Source organism: Loxodonta africana, chromosome 13 (genome assembly GCF_030014295.1).
Source record: "Loxodonta africana isolate mLoxAfr1 chromosome 13, mLoxAfr1.hap2, whole genome shotgun sequence".
NCBI lineage: Eukaryota > Metazoa > Chordata > Mammalia > Proboscidea > Elephantidae > Loxodonta > Loxodonta africana.
In genome coordinates, this window is record NC_087354.1 from 22,334,743 (window position 1) to 22,354,810 (window position 20,068).

Sequence of the window (20,068 nt, forward strand, 5' to 3'; positions counted from 1 at the left end):
TGTCTCTCTTAGGTACACACCTAAGAGTGGAATTATCCGGTCACAGGATAGGAGTTTATTTAGCAGCTTTACAAAGTGGTAATTCCAACTTACATTCCCACCAGCAATGTCTGAGAGTCCCAGTTTGAGTAATAATCCTGGATGTAAGTTCTCAGCATTTCAGAGGGTATACTGAGGGAACATCCAGGAGAACAGAGAAACTTGCACTATATCAATCAACCTAACATGTAGCTGTTTTCGGATGGCAATGCTGTTCCCTCCTTCAAGAAGACTGGATAGAGGAGAGTTAGTTGAATATTTTAATAGGGAGGCACAAGCTAAGAAAACAAAAAATGGATATAAGGCTGGACTCTGAGGCTGGCTGGCCTCTTGGATCAGGGTTGACAGCATCTGTTGTGTTGGCTGTTTCTCTTTGTGGGAGGGAGCCAACTTCTTAACATTGGCTGAGCTAAACCGTAAGGACCAGAAAGGCTGACCTGGGGTCAGCTGGGTGCTGGACACAAATACTGGTACTTTTATTATTATACATTCTTCCCCAAGGAAGTCCTACAGAGCCAAATATTTCTCAGAAGTCCTACTTCTACATCAGTACTGAGCCACATAGCAGCAGGTCACAAGTAAAGCTCACATTTGGTGATCCTCACAGCTCCGCGGGGGAAGTGCCAGGGAATAGTAACTGTTCTTGAATCCCTCTGGCAACCATAATAACAGCACACACTGGGGATCATGTGACTTTTATATCCATTATGGTATAAAATTATATATGCACAGCTATGCTCATTGTGGCACTATTCACAATAGCAAAAAAATGGAAACAACCTAAATGCCCATTAATGGATGAATAGATAAAACAAATTGTGGTACTTACATATAATGGAATACTACACAACTATAAAGAATAACGAGACGTCTGCAAAATATAACATGGATGAATCTGGAGGACATTATCCTGAGTGAAACAAGTCAATCACAAAAAGACAAATATTGTATAGTCTCACTATTATAAAAATTCAAGAATAGATATACACACAGAAAACAAAGGTCTTTAATGGTTACGAGGGCAGGAGGGAGACAGAGGTAGAATCACTTTCTAGATAGTAGACGTTTGTTATTTTTGGTGATGGGAAATACAGTACCAAATATGGGCAAAGTCCGCACAACTTGACCAAGGTAAATGGAGACAGTAAGAAGTATACAAGAAAAAGAAACAATTTCAGTAAATGCTATAACATATACAATTTTGTAACAATAGTAATAACAAACAAAAAATATGTACGTGATTACATAGGTAGATATATGTATATATATATGTATAGGAAGGCATATGTGAGTAAATGCACATGCATGTATAGGTGTACCTGTAGACAAATGTATATACAGGTTTGTGTGTGCTGCATGTATATCCTTATACATGACAAAGAACATAGGGGGTCACAGTTACGGAGGCTTCCTAGACATATCCAAACAACTCATGGGATTGGTTTACTGGGTTAAAAGGCTTAGGACAATAGTCCCAGGGGACAACTTAGTCAACTGGCATAGCATAGTTCATGAAGATAATGTTCTACATCCTAGTTTGGTGAGTAGCATCTGGAATCTTAAAATCTTTTGACCGGCCATCTAAGATACAACAATTGGTCTCTACTCATACGGACAAAACAGAATGAAGGAAATCAAAGGTTCAAAGAAGAAACAAGTACATAGGGCTAACAGCCCACACAAACCATAACCTCTTCTAACCTGAGACCAGAAGAACTAGATGGTGCCCAGCTACGACTACTGACCATTCTGACCAGAGACACAACAGAAGGTCCTGGATAGGATGGGAGATAAATGTAGAACAAAATTCAAATTTCTAAAAAAAGGCCAGACCTGCTATACCGATAGATACTACAGGAACCCCTGAGACTATCACCCTAAGATATGCTTTGAACTTAGAACTGAAGCTATTTCTAGGGGTCACCTTTCAGCCAAATTATAGACTGGCTTATAAAATAAACAATATCGCCCGCGAGTAATGTGTTCCCTTAAATAATCAACAAGTGGTCAACATTTACCCAAAATCAAAGATGAGAAGGCAAGGAGGGGAACGGAAACTAATCAATGGAAACAGAACAAACAGAATGGAAATCATGAGAATACTGACACATTGTGAAAACTGTAACCAATGGTATGGAACAATTTGTATAAGAATCGTTAAATGACCTGTGCAGTGAAATTAAAAACCCTGTTGCCATCAAGTCAATTCTGACTCACAGCAACCCTATAGGACAGAGTAGGACTGCTCCATAGTTTCCAAGGAGAGCCTGGTTGATTCAAACTGCTGACCTTTTGATTAGCAGCTGTAGCACTTAACTACTAGGCCAACAGGGTTTCCATGGAGTGAAATTAGTCAGTTGCAAAAGGACAAATACTGTATGAGACCACTATTATAAGAACTTAAGAAATAGTTTAAACGGAGAAGAAACTATTCTTTGATGGTTACGAGGGGGGAGGGAGGGAGAGGGGTATCCACTAATTAGATAGTAGACAAGAACTATTTTAAGTGAAGGAAAAGACAACACACAATACACAATACACGAGAGGTCAGCACAACTGGACTAAACCAAAAGCAAAAAAAGTTTCCTGAATAAACCGAATGCTTCGAAGGTCAGCATAGCAGAGGCGGGGGCTTAGGGACCATGGTTTCAGGGGACATCTAGGCCAATTGGCATGATAAAATCTATTAAGAAAACATTCTGCATCCCACTTTGGAGAGTGGCGTCTGGAGTCTTAAACACTAGCAAGCGGCCATCTAAGATGCATCAATTGGTCTCAACCCATCTGGAGCAAAAGAGGATGAAGAACACCAAAGACACAAGGTAATTACGAGCCCAAGAGACAGAAAGGGCCACATAAATCAGAGACGTCAGCCTGAGACCAGAAGAACTAGATGGTGCCCGGCTACAACCGATGACTGCCCTGACAAGGAACACAACAGGGAACCCCTGAAGGAGCAGAAGAGCAATGGGATGCAGACTTCAAATTCTCGTAAAAAGACCAGGCTTAATGGTCTGACTGAGACTAGAAGGACCCCAGTGGTCACGGCCCCCAGACCTTCTGTTGGCCTAAGACAGAAACCATTCCCAAAGCCAACTCTTCAGACAGGGATTGGACTGGACTATAACCCCAAAACCCAGTGCCATTGAGTCAATTCCGACTCAGACTATAAGATAGAAAATGATACTGGTGAGGAGTGAGCTTCTTGGCTCAAGTAGACACATGAGATTATGTGGGCAGCTCCTGTCTGGAGGGGAGATGAGAGGGTAGAGGGGGTCAGAAGCTGGCCGAATGGACATGGAAATAGAGGGTGGAGAGGAATGTGCTGTATTATTAGGGGGAGAGCAACTAGGAGTATATAGCAATGTATCTATAAATTTTTGTATGAGAGGCTGACTTGATTTGTAACTTTTCACTTAAAGCACAACCCCAGGCACAACGAAGCACAATGTTGACCCGTCCTGCACCATTCCCATGACGGGTCACAGAATAGGCCATTTCTATCCATGGTTTCCATTGGCTGGTTTTTGGAAGTAGGGCACCATGTCTTTCCTCCTGGTCCATCTTAGTCTGGAAGCTCCACTGAAACCTGTTCAGCATGATAGCAACATGCAAGCCTCCGCTGGGATGGGGAGAATAGGGGGGCAGTGGGTGGGGAGTAGCTGTGCATAAGGTGCATTGACCTCAGGGAATCGAACCCAGGTCTCCTGCATGGGAAGCAAGAATTCTACCACTGAACTATCAACGTCTGCTTCCAAAGTATTAAAAAAAAAAAAATTGCCTTTGAGTTGATACCAGCTCACAGCAATCCTACAGGACAGACTAGAACTGTCTCTTATGGTTTCCAAGGAGCTGCTGGTGGATTCGAACTGCTGACCTTTTGGTTAGCAGCCAAGCTCTTAACTACTACACCACTTTTTTGAGCTCCTGCAAAATATTAGGGTTTCCTAAAAGTGTCAGCAACAGAGAGCACATTTAACAGTGTATTCTTGTAACGGTATAAAGAGTAATAACAGAAGAAAACACTCTTCACATGTTATTTCCTTTCCACTTCAAAATGGCATTTGAAAGGTACAAAGAGTTAAGCACTCTACTACTAGCCAAAAGATTGGTGGTTCAAGGGCACCCAGAGAGACTTTAGAAGACAGGTTTGGCAATCTCCTTCTGAAAGCTCAGAACCTTGAAAATCCTGTGAAGCACAGGTCTAGTAGGCACACTTGGGGTCACCATGAGTGAGAGCTCACTTGATGGCAACTAATAACAACAGTAGTATTATTAAGCTGCTGCCATCGCCCAAAATGGCTGTTTCCTGATCAAAATAAACCCAAAAATAAAATGCGTGGATTTCATAAAATTGAAATGCTTCAGTTATTAGGGAAATATTGGGTGTTATTTAATTTTTTTCTAATTTATTTTTAAGATCAGAATGAGAGATTGAGCAAAGGACTATGAGTGTATACCTAAATGCAGGTGCTCTTGCAAATAGGCAATAATAAGAATACTCTGGAATTTCACAAGGGCTTTCCAGAAATTGAAGATGTTTACCTAAGATTGGACCAATAACCATGGAGAGAAGTCTATTTTTACAAAAAGAGAAGGAGACTTTTGACCTTTTAAGAGGTGGTAAAACTCTGGATTCCTGTAAAAACGTCTAGATTTGACAAAAGCTCTTTTTCCAGAAGAATTCATTAAAAAAATAAAAAGTCTGGATTTCAAAAATCTGCATTTTTATTCTGATTTGGGGAAAGGTGTTCTTATAAAAACCTTCAAGTGTTTCAATGTGGTTCAAGTTCAGGTGAACAATCGATAATTTAAGGGAGCGGAGAGATGTCTGCTTTGTCTGTACTAGCTAATCCAACTTGCTTAAGGGAGAATTATAGTCAGACAATTCCTGAGTCTTCGACAAGATGTGTGTGGGTGCCCAGAATTGGCATTAAAGGGTCGCTATCACTTGGCTCATGTTATGGAAATATCTATACTTCAGGCTCTATTGGCAGTGTTATGGATTGAATTATTTTGCTCAAAAATGTGTGTTGTAAATCCTAACCTCTATACCTGTGGTTGGAAACCCAGGTGACGCAGTGGTTAAGTGCTACAGCTGCTAGCCAAAAGGTGGGCAGCTCGAAGCCACCAGGCGCTCCTTGGAAACTCTATGGGGCAGTTCTACTCTGTCCTGTAGGGTCACTATGAGTCAAAATTGACTCCACAGGAATGAGTTTTTGGTATACCTGTGGTTATAAACCCATTTAGGAATGGGTTGTCTTTGTTGCATTAATGATGCAAGATTAGTGTAGGGTGTATCTTGAGTCAATCTCTTTTGAGATAGAAAAGAGATTAAACAAGCAAGCAGAGGAAAGATGGGGTAAAATCGATGCAAAGACCCATAGAGATTTCTAAGGAACCAGGAAGTAGAAGCTAAAGAGAGCCTTCCCCTAGAGCTGGCACCCTGAATTCTGATTTTAGCCTCCTAAGAGATGAGAAAATAAGTTTCTTTTTGGCAAAACCACTCACTTGTGGTATTTCTGTTATCGCAGCATTAAATAACTAAGACAGACTTTGGTACCAGAAGAGTGGAATGCTGCTGTAATAAAAAATAGAGCCCTAAAATTGGAAGTGGTTTTGGGATTAGGTAATGGGAAGAGACTGGAAGAGTTTTAAGGTGTCTAATAGTTAAAGCTTAGATTTCCTTGAAGAGACTGTTGGTAGAATTATGGACATCAAAGGCAATTCTGGTGAGTGTTCAGAAAGAAGTAAGGAGAGCTACAAAGAAAATTTCTATAGTCTTAGACAATACATATGGTGCCAGCAAAAGAATGTTGCTAGAAATGTGCACGTTAAATGTGCTTACGGTGAGGCTTTAAAAGAAAATGATGAACGTGTGATTATACAGTGGAGGAAGGCAGATACTTTTTAAGCAGTGGCAACGAACTTGTCTGAATTATGTCCAAATACTTGGTAGAAGGTAGAACTTGTAAGTGATGAACTTCGATATTTGGCTGATGAGATTTCTAAACAAGATCTAAGGGGGCACATGGTTTCTCCTTGCCACTTATAGTGATAATGCAAGAGGAAAGAGATGGGCTTAAAAATGAGCTGCACAAAATGAGAACAGAAGTTAAAGATTTGGAAAATTCTTTTGTACGAACTAAGAGATGTGTCCTAGATTGTTGGCCAAGAATGTGGCTACACAATCTTTTGTTAAAGAGATTAAGCCTGTGACAAATGGATCTAACTATCACACCAGAAAACCCATCAGCTTAGACTGAAGGGGATAGAGAAAGAACAAAAGGAAAGAAATTGGCTGCCTCTTGGAATTCTACAGGCAGGAAACAGGCAAAAGGAGTTATTCTGTTGTCCTCCAAGAAAAGAAAAGGACCATCCCAGAGCAGTTCAAAGATTAGGAGAACTGCTGGAAGGAGCACAGGAAGCAGGGCCTTACTGGTTTCAAAGGGTAGAGCCACAGTCTCCTGAATTTCAATGGGTGGGGCCACAACCTCCTAGGTTTCAAGAGTCAGATTTTTGTCAACTCTGCTCAGGAGTGTGCGGCTGCCATTAAGATATGGCAAGGGAATGCGGTCACTGCCCAAAGCTGAAGGGGTAGGGCTGCCATATCCAAGCAGCGGAAGAATGGGACCTGCCAGGGCCAAGGGGCTGGGGTACCCACTCAGACTAGAAGAATGGAGCTGCCCAAAATAAAGTGAGCAGAGTTGCCATTCCAGAGGGTCTAGAAGGCAGAGCTGAAGCCCAGGGCCAAGGCGCCTACACCCAGAATCCAGAGGGCACGGCCAACACGCAGACTCTTGAGGGCAGGACCGTTGCCCAGCTGGTCTCACAGAAGAGAGGATTATTTTCAAGCCCTGAGAGTCAAAGTAACTTGTTCTGCTGAGTGTGGGACTTGCTTGGTGCCTATTATCCCTTCTTTTCCTCCAGTTTTCCCCATTTACAATGGAATGTCTGCCTTGTGCCTATTCTACCACTATACTTTGGAAACAGATAAATTGTACTGAAGATTTCATACGTTCACAGATGAAAAGGAACTTTGCCCCAGGATGGGCTATGCCTAAAGTCTCACCCATATTTGATTTAGACGATTCAGAAGATGAGATTTTGAACTTGGAGTTGATTTAAGACTTCTGGGATGATGTAATGAGGTGAACGTGTTTTTCATGTGGCAAGGACATAATTTCGGGAGGCCAAAAGGTGGGATGTTATGGATTGAATTATGTTCCCCAAAAAAACGTGTTGTAAATCCTAACCTCTAGGCCTGTGGTTATAATCTCATTTAGGAAAGGGTTGTCTTTGCAGGATTAGTGTAGGGTATGTCTTGAGTCGATCTCTTTTGAGATACGGAAGAGATTAAAAAGCAAGGAAGTGAGCAGAGATGGGGTAAGATAGATGGAAATTTCCAAGGAACCAGGAAGCAGAAGCTAAAGAAACAAGGACCTTTCTCAAGAGCCCACAGAGAGGGAAAACCTTCCCCTAGAGCCGGTGCTCTCAATTCCAACTTTTAGCCTCCTAAACTGAGGGAAAATAAATTTCTATTTGTTAAAAGCCATCCACTTGCGGTATTTCTGCTAGAGCAGCACTAGAGAACTAAGACAGGTAGTCTTCTCACTAGAAATATTTATAGTTGCAAAATCAGCAGGGCTTATGCCACCAAGAGCCCAATTCAATATCTGAATACAAATAAGCAGACTTCTGCCCAAGGGGCAGAGGGGAAGCCCTCTTTCCCATTTACAGATGCATGGAGTCACAGAAGGGGCTGAAGTTTTGATGCTCAGCTTTGATTTATGTCTCATGATTCAGGAAAATGGAGTGACCTAAGTGTCCTTGTGTCATTCGGTTGACCACCAGTGCCAAATGTATTTGGAAGAAACAGCAATGCTAATGACTACTCTCCCCTTATTAAAAAATATAATAAGTTCATCTTTCTCTTCATGGGTCAATCCAAGACCATTCCAGCTATTATTTTCTCATTATTGCCTTTGTCTAAGAGTAACCTTGTAGCTACACAATGCCAGCAAGGCCATTCATTACATTTCAAATGTCTCTTGGAATTTAGCCTCAGTTGTAACCCTACACCTCCCATACTGACCTCCAGGGGAGGAAATTGGTGTATTCTGCTTAGAGAGGAAGTGAATTATGCCCCAGAGGCCCTAGGTCACAAACTGACATTCCATCCTGTTTGTGTACAAAATGGTTCCTTTTTTCCTCACCATTTTGCGATTAACACCCGTAGGCAGTGATTTCATTGACCTAAAAGTGAAGTCTCCAGAATTGCCTTTTTAAGAGGAAAAGATTATTAAAAATATATTTAAATCATGGTCAGTCAAGAGATACTTGGCGTATTGCTCATGGCCCACAGCTCTTTTGTCAGCAAAGTCTTCTATTAAAGGTTTCATCAGATGCTTGCCAGAATATGCTTCACGTATTGGAAATATTTATCTTTAGTTGTTGTTGTTGTTGTTTAAAGTCCTCAACTTGTCAGTCTGAGCAAAAAATGGAACTAAAGGAATTGTCTGTGAGGTAAAGTCTAATATGCCACCTAAAAATCGCTTTTTAAGACTATGAATGTCGATGTTGGCTTCAGATGGCTAACACTTATTCCTGCATCTAACCACAATTTTTCGAGAGTATTAGGCAAGTTACTCTCTTTCTCCATATCTGTAATCAGATCAAAACAAAGTTGTAGACAAACTGCCCTAGACATCCATGAAAAGGAGCTATTTGTGATGATTTACTTCAAAACGAAAGAATCTGGTTAAACTCCTAATGGACACAGGGTTTCTTTTTAGAGTGATAAAGTGTTCTAAACTGATTGGATTGATGGTCACATAATTCTGTAACTATACTAAAAATGCTGACTTGTATACTTTAAATAAGTAAATTATACGGTATCTGAGTCATATCTCAATAAAGTTGTTATACTAACAAAAAGAACCAAGTCACAATTACAGTTCAATTATAATAGACTTATTTTTAAAAGTTAAGTAATACAACCACTTTTACAATATGCCTACAGTTTGGGAAGGAAGTATTTGAAAAGACAGTAACAGCAATTTGACTACCTCAGCAATAACCTTTTAAAAATATTCTACTAGAATAAAGACTATGTTTTCTATCTTGTATAGTTATGTAACATTACATTGTTACATTGTTGCTGTTTTATTTAGCCAAATTACGGGTTTACCACAACCATCTGGATGATAACAGTCAGGTCCTGTTGCGCATAGGGTCTCCATGAGTCGGGGGCTGGCTTAATGACAGCTAACAACAACAATATGCTTATTACATAGATAATCTCGATGAAAAAAAAAGTGACCACTTTTATCTTAATGACTCAAAGAGCCCTGGTGACACAGTGGTTAAAGCACACGGCTACTAACCAAAAGGTCAGGAATTCAAACCCACCAGCTGATGTAGCGGGAAGAAAGATGTGGCAGGCTGCTTCCATAAAGATGTAGAGCCTTGGAAACCCTGTGTGGCAGTTCTGCTCTGTCCTGTAGGGTTGCTCTGTGTTGGAATCGACTGGGAGGCGATGGATTTATCTTAATCAGGTCAGTATCTGTCCATGAAACTCAGGGCAGCGGAAAAGCAGCCAGTAAGTTTTAGGGAAGGGAATCGCAGCTCTATCACATCAGTAGGGCTCTGTGTTAGTTTCCTAAGGCTGCTGTAACAAAAACTACAAGGTGGGAGTCTTTAAGGAACAAACGTTTATCGTCTCACAGTTTTGGATGCTGGAGTTCTGAGCTAAGAGTGTCAGCAAGGCCACGCTTTCTCCATCAGCTCTAGAGGGAGATGCTTCCTTGTTTCCTCTGGTCTCTGGTAGCCCTGGGCATTTTTAGCCATTTCTTGGCTTGTAGGTGTATCTTCATGTGGCATCTGTCTTTCCTCTGTGTGTGGCCCTCTCTGTGCTGGTTCTCTCATGACACCACTCTGAAGGACTGTTACACCGGTCACGAGTTGGGCCAATAAGCAGCAGAGAGACTGACAGTGGGGGTGCCAAAGGCAGAGAAGGGTGTGTGCACAGGCCTAAAAGGGTCATCAGCTAGCGAGGCAGAGAAACAGCTGGGTGCTGTTCTGGTTGGAAGTTGTGGAAGCTGTCCTGATTGACAAAGCTGATTCTGTCTCCTGAGTTATATCCTGTTATTTCCAAGTTGATCCTGACCCCAAGGCACAGCCTATTACTTCCTTAATAAACCTCATAACTGTGAGGATGGTCTGTGAGTTCTGTGTGGTCATTGCAACAAATTATTGAGCCCGGCAGAGAAGTAGAGGGTGCCATGAGGGGACAGCTGGTGTCAGAAATAGTGAAAACATTGGAGAGTGGAGGTATGTCTGACCTCCACCTCACAGGAACGAGCTTTGTGCTGATTCTGATTCTTAACCCTTGGGAAACTAGGTGCTGTATTACAAATATATACCAGAATGCTAACACAGGTATATTAGCGGTGTCAGATGATAAAATGCTTTCCTCTTTTTGTCTCCCTTTTCAAATAATCTCTAATTACATTGATTACAACATGCTTTAAAAAAATCTTCACTCCTTTATTTAAAAAACAAAAAAAATGCCATTGAGTCAATTCCTACTCACAGCAACCCTGTAGGACGGAATAGAACTGCCCCATAGGGTTTCCACTGCTGTAAACCTTTATGGAAGTATACTGCCACACTTTTCTCTCACAGACCAGGTGGTAGGTTCAAAGCACCAATCTTTCAGTTAGCAGCCGAGCATTTAACCACTATACCACCAGGACGCCTTCCTTTATTATACAAACAGTAGTTTAGTTTTTCAGAATCCCTAAGATCCGGAGGATGTGAAGTTTACCCTTGTTCAGAGATACACGTGAAGTGGGGGTGAAAGGGAGATGATTATCGCTTTAAGAAATTATTGTTTCTAGGTGCCGTGAAGTTGATTTCCCACTCACAGCCACCCCACGTGATAGAGCAGAACCTCCCCATAGTGTCTTCTTGGCCTTAATCTTTACGGAAGCAGATCACCTGCTCTTTCTCCTGTGGAGCTGCTGGGTGGGTTTGAACCATCAACTTTTTAATTGTTGCAGCACCAGGGCTAATACCAAAAACCAAACCCTTTGCCATCGAGTGGATTTCAACTCACAGAGACCCTATTCGACAGAGTAGAACTGCCCAATAGGATTTCCAAGAGGCAGCTGTTGGATTCAAACTGCTGACCTGTAGGTTAGCAGTCAACCTTTTAACCACTGCCCCACCAGGGCTTCACCAGGGCCAGGAGCTGCCCAGAAACCCAGGCACTGACATCTATACTGTTAGGGGTCATTTCTTTGTGAACATGCTACTGACTCAGTGACAGCAAGGGAATCGTCAAAACAGTTCTTTTTGGTATAATAAGTCTCTGTATTCCTTCCACCTTCTTTTGATGCTTCCTGTGTCGTTTAATATTGTCTCTGTAGAATCCTTCAATATTGCAACTCCAGCTTGAATATTTTCTTTCCACTTAAGAAATGCTGAGCATGTTCTTCCCTTTTGGTTTTCCATCTCCAGGTCTTTCACATCATTATAACACTTTGTCTTCTAGATCCGCCCTTTGAAATCTTCTGTTGAGCTCTTTTACTTCATTTCTTCCTTTTGCTTTAGCTAATTGATGTCAAGAGCAAGTTTCAGAGTCTCTTCTGATATCCATTTTGTCATTTTCTTTGTTTCCTGTCTTTTTTAATGACCTCTTGCTTTCTTCATGTATAACGTCCTTGATGTCATTCCACAACTCATCTGGTCTTTGGTCATTGGTGTTCAAGGCATCAAATCTATTCTTGAGATGGTCTCTAAATTCAGGTGTGATGTACTCAAGGTCGTACTTTGGCTCTGTGGACTTATTCTAATTTTCTTCAGTTTCAACTTGAACTTGCATGGGAGCAATTGATGATCTGTTCTGCAGGTGGCCCCTGGCCTTGTTCTGATTGATGACATTGAGCCTTTCCATCATTACTTTCCACAGATGTAGTCGATTCAATTCCTGTGAATTCCATTTGGTGAGGTCCACTTGTATAGTCACTGTTTATGTTGTTGAAAAAAGGTATTTGCAATGAAGAAGTCATTGGTCTTGCAAAATTCTATCATACAATCTCCAGCATCATTTCTATCACCAAGGTCATATTTTCCAACTACCAATCCTTCTTCTTTGTTTCCAACTTTCATATTCCGGTCACCAGTAATTATCAATGCATCCTGATTACACGTTCAATCAATTTCAGACTGCAGAATTTGGTAAAAGTCTTAAATTTCTTCATCTTTGGCCTTAGTGGCTGGTGCGTAAATTTGAATAATAGTCATATTAACTGGTCTTCCTTGTAGGCATATGGGCATTATCCTATCATTGACAGCATTGTACTTCAGGATAGATCTTGAAATGTTCTTTCTGATAACGGATATAAGGCCATTCCTCTTCAAGTTGTCATTCCTGGAACAGTAGACTATATAATTGTCTGACTCAAAATGGCCAATACCAGTCCATTTCAGCTCACTAATAACTAGGATATTGATGTTTATGTGTTCCATTTCATTTTTGACAATTTTCAATTTTCCTATTATTTTTGAGATATTACCCAGAAACCCAGTGCCCTTGAGTCGATTCCGACTCATAGTGACCCTATAGGACGGAGTAGAACTGCCCCATTGAGTTCCCAATTAGCTATTATTATTATAAATATTGTTGTTATTAGCTGCCATAAGGCCCCATAAGGATCTCATGCACAACGGAAAGAAATCCTGCCCTGCCTTGTGCCATGACTGGTTGTGGATCAGACCATGTGATCCATAGGATTTTCATTGGCTGATTTTTGGAAGCGAACGCCAGGCCTTTCTTTCTAGTCTGTCTTAGTCTGAAAGCTTGGCTGACACATGCTCAGCCTTATAGCAGCACACAAGCCACCACTGAGGGGTGGTGGTGGTTGCGTATGTGGTGCACTCTAAAAGTTAAGGGGCCAAAAACAGTACACGCCTCTGAGCAGCTGGTTTGGTGGGTAAGCTATGGGCTAAGGAATCAGGGCAGGTTTTGTAATAACAGGCCCAAGCAAGCCACCTTTGCTACATTTGCAGATACCATGATCCTTACCTCAATTTAGCTTTTCAGAAAAATATAGTGTGCTGACCTGATCCTAGAGTTAATCTGTCACTGCTAGAAAATGGTTAAATGGACCCAAAGCTTGTGTTCATTTTCCATTTGCCTTGATAAGATTTTTTTTTTTAATTCTCAAACGATACTGTTTATTTTGTTCCAATCTAAAATCTATCTCTGAAGTTAGAAGACTGTGATTCCAGCTCTCCCAAGCCAAGAAGCATGATCGATCAGTTGCCCATTCTGCAGTCAAGATGTAATTAGATTAATATTACTGCTGATTAACTGGGTGCTCCCTGGGATCATGGACCACCTGTGCTCATTATTCTTAAGCTCATATTTGCATTAAATCATAGCATAAATCATTTCACTCCAAAGGTGGTATGTGTGCTAATAATAGGGCATTTATCCCAATTCACCTTTCAGGGTAAAGGAGCTTTTCAGTTTTTAACTAAAGACATAAAAAAGGCAAAAACGTGTGAACCTGGCTAAAACAGAGAGCCATGTATTTTACAGGGATCAGCTAATGCACTTTCAACCCAGAAAATCGCACATATTTGGCTACACAGAGGGGACCAACCATAATGGCCGTGACATTGTCAGGAGGATGGACTGCAGTTTCCATCAAGACATAACTGAGAAAGACATTCAGCACACAAAATACTGAAGGAATCTCAGCCACCGCTTTGTCACCTAAACTTACAGGCTGATTTCACTGTGAATTAAATGTTGACCCTATCCAATAAAAAAAAAAATAATAAAGGAAACTGAAAATAAATTTAAACAAAACTAAACACTATTTTTGGAAATAGAAGCAAATAAGCTACTAACCACTAATTAAGACAGACAGTATCAAAATCACTGCAGTTAATTCAATTTATTGACGAGGCTTAGGTCTAGCTAAAATAGCAGACAAAAGAACATACTGGAAAGAAAAGTCATACCAGGCACTTATAATAATCTGAAATAAAGCAAACTACCAGCGATAATGAACACATGTGATGGGCGGCAATTCAGGAGACTCATTCTAAGACAATATTCTTTGTTCTCGTGGTAACAGTCCAATTTGCTTGGCGTTTTTGTATCCTGGATTTTGGCAGCTGTAATATAAAGGATCCCCATGTGTCTGCCAGTTTGTCGTACTGTGGGGGTTTGCCTGTTGTTGTGAAGCTGGAAGCCATGCTACTGGTATTTTCAAATACCAACAGGGTCAGCCACTGCAGACAGGTTTTCAGCTGAGCTTCCAGACTAAGACAGACTAGGAAAAAGGAACTGGCAGTCTACTTCTGAAAAGATTTAGCCAGTGAAAACTTTATGAATAGCAGCAGAACATTGTTTGATACAGTGCCAGAAGATGAGCCCCTCAGGTTGGTAGGTACTGAAAAGACTACTGAGGAAGAGTTGCCTCCTCAAAGTAGAGTCAACCTTAATGACCTGGATGGAGTCAAGCTTGTGGGACCTTCATTTGCTGATGTGGCATGGCTCAATGAGAAGAAATAGCTGCAAACTTCCATTAATAATCGGAACGTGGAATGTACGAAGTATGAATCTAGGAAAATTGGAAGTCTTCAAAAATGAAACGGAATGCATAAACATTGATATCCTAGGCATTGACCATTTTGAATCAAACAGTTATATGGTCTACTATGCAGGGAATAACAACTTGAAGAGGAATGGCAAGAACATTTCAAGATCTACTCTGAAGTACAATGCTGCCAGTGATAAGATAATATCCATATGCCTACAAGGAAGTCAAGTTAATACGACCATTATTCAAATTTACCCACCAGCCACTAAGGCCAAAGATGAAGAAATTTAAGACTTTTACCAAATTCTGCAGTCTGAAATTGACTGAACGTGTAATCAGGATGCATTGATAATTACTGGTGACCGGAATATGAAAGTTGGAAACAAAGAAGAAGGATTGGTAGTTGGAAAATATGACCTTGGTCATAGAAATGATGCTGGAGATTGCATGATAGAATTTTGCAAGACCAAGGACTTCTTCATTGTAAATACCTTTTTTCACCGACATTAACGGCAAATATACATGTGGACCTCACTAGATGGAATACACAGGAATCAAATACATCTACAGGAAGATACCACGGAAAAGCTCAATATCATCAGTCAGAACAAGGCCAGGGGCTGACTGCAGAACACCATTAATTGTTCATATGCAAGCTCAAGTTGAAGCTGAAGAAAATTAGAACAAGTCTATGAGAGCCAAAGTACGACCATGAGTTATATCACACCTAAATTTAGAGACCATCTCAAGAACAGATTTGACTCTTTGAACACTAACGACCAAAGACCAGATGAGTTGTGGAATGACATCAAGAACATCATATATGAAGAAAGCAAGAGGTCATTAAAAAGACAAGACAGAAAGAAAGCACCAAAATGGATGTCAGGGGAGACTGCAACTTGCTCTTGAGTGTCGAGTAGCTAAAACAAAAGGAAGAAATGATGACGTAAAAGAGTTAAACAGAAGATTTCAAAGAGCAGCTCGAGAAGACAAAGCATTATAATGACACATACAAAGACCTGGAGATAGAAAACCAAAAGGGAAGAACATGCTCAGCATTTCTCAAGCTAAAGAACTGAGGAAGAAATGCAAGCGTCAATTTCCAATATTGAAGGATTCTATGGGTAATATATTAAACAACTCAGGAAGCATCAAAAGAAGATGGAAGGAATACATAGAGTCACTATACCAAAAAGCACTGGTCGATGTTCAGCCATTTCAGAAGACACCATATGAACAGGAACCAGTGGCACTGAAGGGAGAAGTCCAAGCTGCACTGAAGGAATTGGTGAAAAACAAGGCTCCAGGAATTGACAAAATACCAATTGAGTTGTTTCAACAAACGAATGCTGCTCTGGAAGTGCTCACTCATCTAAGCCAAGAAATCTGAAAGACAGCTACTTGGCCAACTAACAGGAAGAGATCCATATTTATGCCTATTCCCAAAAAAGGTGATCCCACCTAATTCAGAAATTATTGAACGATATCATTTATATCACATGCATGTAAAATTTTGCTGAAGATCATTCAAAAGCAGCTGCAGCAGTATATCAACTGGGAACTGCCAGAAATTGAAGCCAGATTCAGAAGAGAACACCAAACCAGGGATATCATTTCTGATGCCAGGTGGATTCTGGATGAAAGCAGAGAATACCGGAAAGATGTTTACCTGTGTTTTATTGACTATGCAAAGGCATTCGACTGTGTGGATCATAACAAATTATGGGTAACATTGCGAAGAATGGGAATTCCAGAACACTTAATTGTGCTCGTGAGGAACCTTTACATAGATCAATAGGCAGTTGTTCGGACAGAACAAGGGGATACTGATTGGTTTAAAGTCAGGAAAGATGTGCGTCAGGGTTGAATCCTTTCACCATACCTATTTAATCTGTATGCTGAACAAATAATACGAGAAGCTGGACTATATGAAGAACAGGGCATCAGGATTGGAGGAAGACTCATTAACAACCTGCGTTATGCAGATGACACAACCTTGATTGCTGAAAGTGAAGAGGACTTGAAGCACTTATGAAGATCAAAGACCATAGCCTTCAGCATGGATTACACCTCAGCATAAAGAAAACAAAAATCCTCACAACTGGACCAATGAGCAACATCATGATAAACGAAGAAAAGACTGAAGTTGTCAAGGATCTTATTTTACTTGGATCCGCAATCAACACCCATGGAAGCAGCAGTCAAGAAATCAAAAGATGCATCACACTGGGCAAATCTGCTGCAAAAGACTTCTTTAAAGTGTTGAAAAGCAAAGATTTCACCTTGAAGACTAAAGTGTGCCTGACCCAAGCCACGGTGTTTTCAATTTTTTGGGTCCTATGTATGTGATGTATGTGAAAGCTGGATGATGACTAAGGAAGACCGAAGAAGAGTTGATGCCTTTGAATTGTGGTGTTGGTGAAGAATATTGAATATACCATGGACTGACAAAAGAATGAACAAGTCTGTCTTGGAAGAAGTATGACCAGAATGCTCCTTGGAAGCAAGGATGACAAGAGTATGTCTCACATACTTTGCATATGTTGTCAGGAGGGATTAGTACCTGGAGAAGGACATCATGCTCGGTCAAGTAGAGGCTCAGTGAAAAAGTAGGAGACCCTCAATGAGATGGATTGACACAGTGGCTGCAACAATGGGCTTAAGCATAACAACAATTGTGAGGACTGTGCAGGTCGGGCAGTGTTTCCTTATGTTGTATGAGTCACTATGAGTCGGAAACAACTCGATGGCACCTAACAACAAGAACAATGTAAAGGAAAGAGTCCCTGGGTGAGCAAATGGTCAATAACTTGGCTGCTAACCCAAAGATTGGAAGTTTCAGTTAACCCAGAGGCACCTTGGAAGAAAGGCCCAGAGATCAACTTCTGAAAATCAGCCATTGAAAATCCTATGGAGCACAGTTCTACTCTGACACACACAGGGTCACCCTGAGTCAGAGTTACTCCATGGCCACTGGTTTAATCTAAGGAAAGAGCATAGTTCTTGGAAGCAGCACACATAGACTGTGTCCTTGTTCTGCCACTGTCTGGTTAGGTGACTATATCCAAGTCTCTTCAATGCTCTGAGCCTTAGTTTTCTCACTTATAAATAACAAAATAAGCTTCCATTACTGGGTGAACACTCTTAGCCACTATCCTGGGCTAATCTCTTGATATACATTACTTCTAACCTTACAAAAAGTCTTAGAGCCAAGTATTATTTTGTCCCCATTTTAAAGATTAAGAAACTGAGTCTCCAAGAGATGAAGTAACTTATCCAGGGGCACACATTGAGAAGGTAGGTGAGTCAGGTTTCAAGTTTGGGTCGGTCTCCCTCCAAAGTCTAACCTCTTTTTACTAAAATTCACTGCCTTCCTTTTAAAACACCTGCTGATACTCATTCTAGGAGAAACATAAACTCCCACAGGAGGAAGGGAAAAGAGCAGTAGTGAAAGGAACCTGCACCGTCCTCCTCCAGGGCCTGCGGTGTGAAATCGATCCTCAGGCGTGCTCCCAGCTTCGTGCAGCTTGCCATCCGGCAGACAGCCTGAACTGACAGCGTCTGTCCCTGCAGGCTCCTGGGTCATTAAGGGTGTTCATCTGCACACAAGCACCCTTCCTCAAACACGGCCAGACAGATTGCGCCAGGACCCAGGGCAAGTGAGAGAGCAGTCAGCCCTTCTAAAGTGCCTGTCAGTGCAGTGGCCGCCTTGTGGACTGATCAACCGCTCTACCTCCAGTTTCTGTTAATTTAGAACTCATTAAGTCTCTCTTTCCATGAAAGATACACCAATAGCTGCCCTTGACAGCTGTTTTCTCTGGGGTCATTCCTTCTATCCACCCAGCTACTCTTTCTTTGGGGATTTGAGCAATGTAACGTTAGTACTATCAATTTCGTTCAATCCTTCCAGTTTAGTCTGCAGGGACTGGGGAGGCAGCCAAGCCAAGTGCTTTTAACTGTTTGTGCACTGGGCCAACCAGAGGAAGAGGGGGATATGACACAAAGAACAAGGTTCAAAAAAATTTTTTAAATAAAAAATGTGTCTAGTAAAGAATCTGTAGAAAGTAGGTAAAGAAGACTGAGGATGGAGAGCGACTTACTGTGTTCAAATCAGCTTGGCCCGCTCTACTTGCTGGGTGCAGTCGGCAGCTCGAAAGTACAGACCTCGAATGGGATGCTCAACTATCAAAGCGCAAAGAGCAGATCACAAAAGCCAGCTGCCAAAGAGTCGATTCCAACTGATGGTGACCCATGTGTGTCAGTAAAACTGTGTTCCATAAGGTTTTCAATGGCTGATTTTTAGGAAGTAGATGCCAGGCTTCTCCTCTGAGGCACCTCTGGGTGGACTCGAACCTTCAACCTTTTGATTACCAACTGAGCGTGTTAACCATTTGTGCCATCCAGGGACTCCAACAAAGAACAGGTAGACCCAGCATATTAGTTGCCCACTCAAAGAGGGAGTCCATCCCCTGGCACTTCTATGTAGCTAAATTTGGCAATTTCATTGTGGATAAGTCCTGGAGACATGCTTCAGTGGTGGAGAGGATTCCTACACCACGGGATGCTGAGCAGGAAGGCATGGAAAGTAGACTCAGGTTTTCTGAGAATCGAGGAAAGTGGTCAGCATTTGGCAAGCACCATCTCACTTAGGGGGGGCAGTGGTGGTTCCATAGAGAGATCTGGATTTGATTCCCTGTCAGTTTACCTCAAGCATTGGAAACACTCATCTGTCAGTAGAGGCTTGCATGTTGCTATGATGCTGAACAGGTTTCAGTGGAACTTCCAAATTAAGATAGACTAGGAAGAAAGGTTTGGCAACCTACTTCCCAAATTGGCTAATGAAGACATACGGCTCACAACAAGCCATTCCTTTTGTACATGAGGTCGCTGTGAGTTGGAGGCCAACTCAACAGGAACTAACCGCAACAATGTCTCATCTGAGCCTCACAATAACAATGAAAGGTAGATATAATTCTCCCCATTTCTCAGATGAGTAAACTAGAGCTCTTTGAGTTTCAGTAACTTGCCAAAAGCCATGCAGCAAAGGTTAAAATACAGGTGAGACCAGTGATTCTCAGCCATGGGCAATTTTGCCTTCCAGGGGAGTTTGAAAACATCTGGAATTATTTAAAAACGAGCACCTACCCGTGTCTAGCAGATAGAGGCTAGGGATGCTTCTAAACGTCCAAAAAAGTGCAGGATATCTCCAGAACAAAGAATTACCTCCTGCAAAATGTAAATAGTGCTGGTTGAGAAACCCTGGGTTAGATTGTCTCAGAGTCTACGAAGCTGTGAGTTGGGCAGGCTAAAGGGGAGACTATTAAAATTATCTAAAATTACTGTCTAAATTGCACATAGTGTTTTATACTTTCCAAGGGTAATCAGAGCCTTAGTGTCCCTGAAACTTA

General features: G+C 41.4%; 1 long non-coding RNA gene across 7 annotated transcripts in view; it reads right to left on the reverse strand.

The window, feature by feature from the left end:
• Nucleotides 1-20,068, reverse strand: part of LOC111751632 (uncharacterized) — a 185,396-nt gene that overhangs the window by 30,655 nt on the left and 134,673 nt on the right. For all 7 annotated transcript variants that reach the window (XR_010317364.1, XR_010317363.1, XR_010317368.1 and 4 more), the window contains one exon: nucleotides 19,806-19,886. This is a non-coding gene — a long non-coding RNA (uncharacterized LOC111751632). The remainder of the gene's footprint in view (nucleotides 1-19,805; nucleotides 19,887-20,068) is intronic.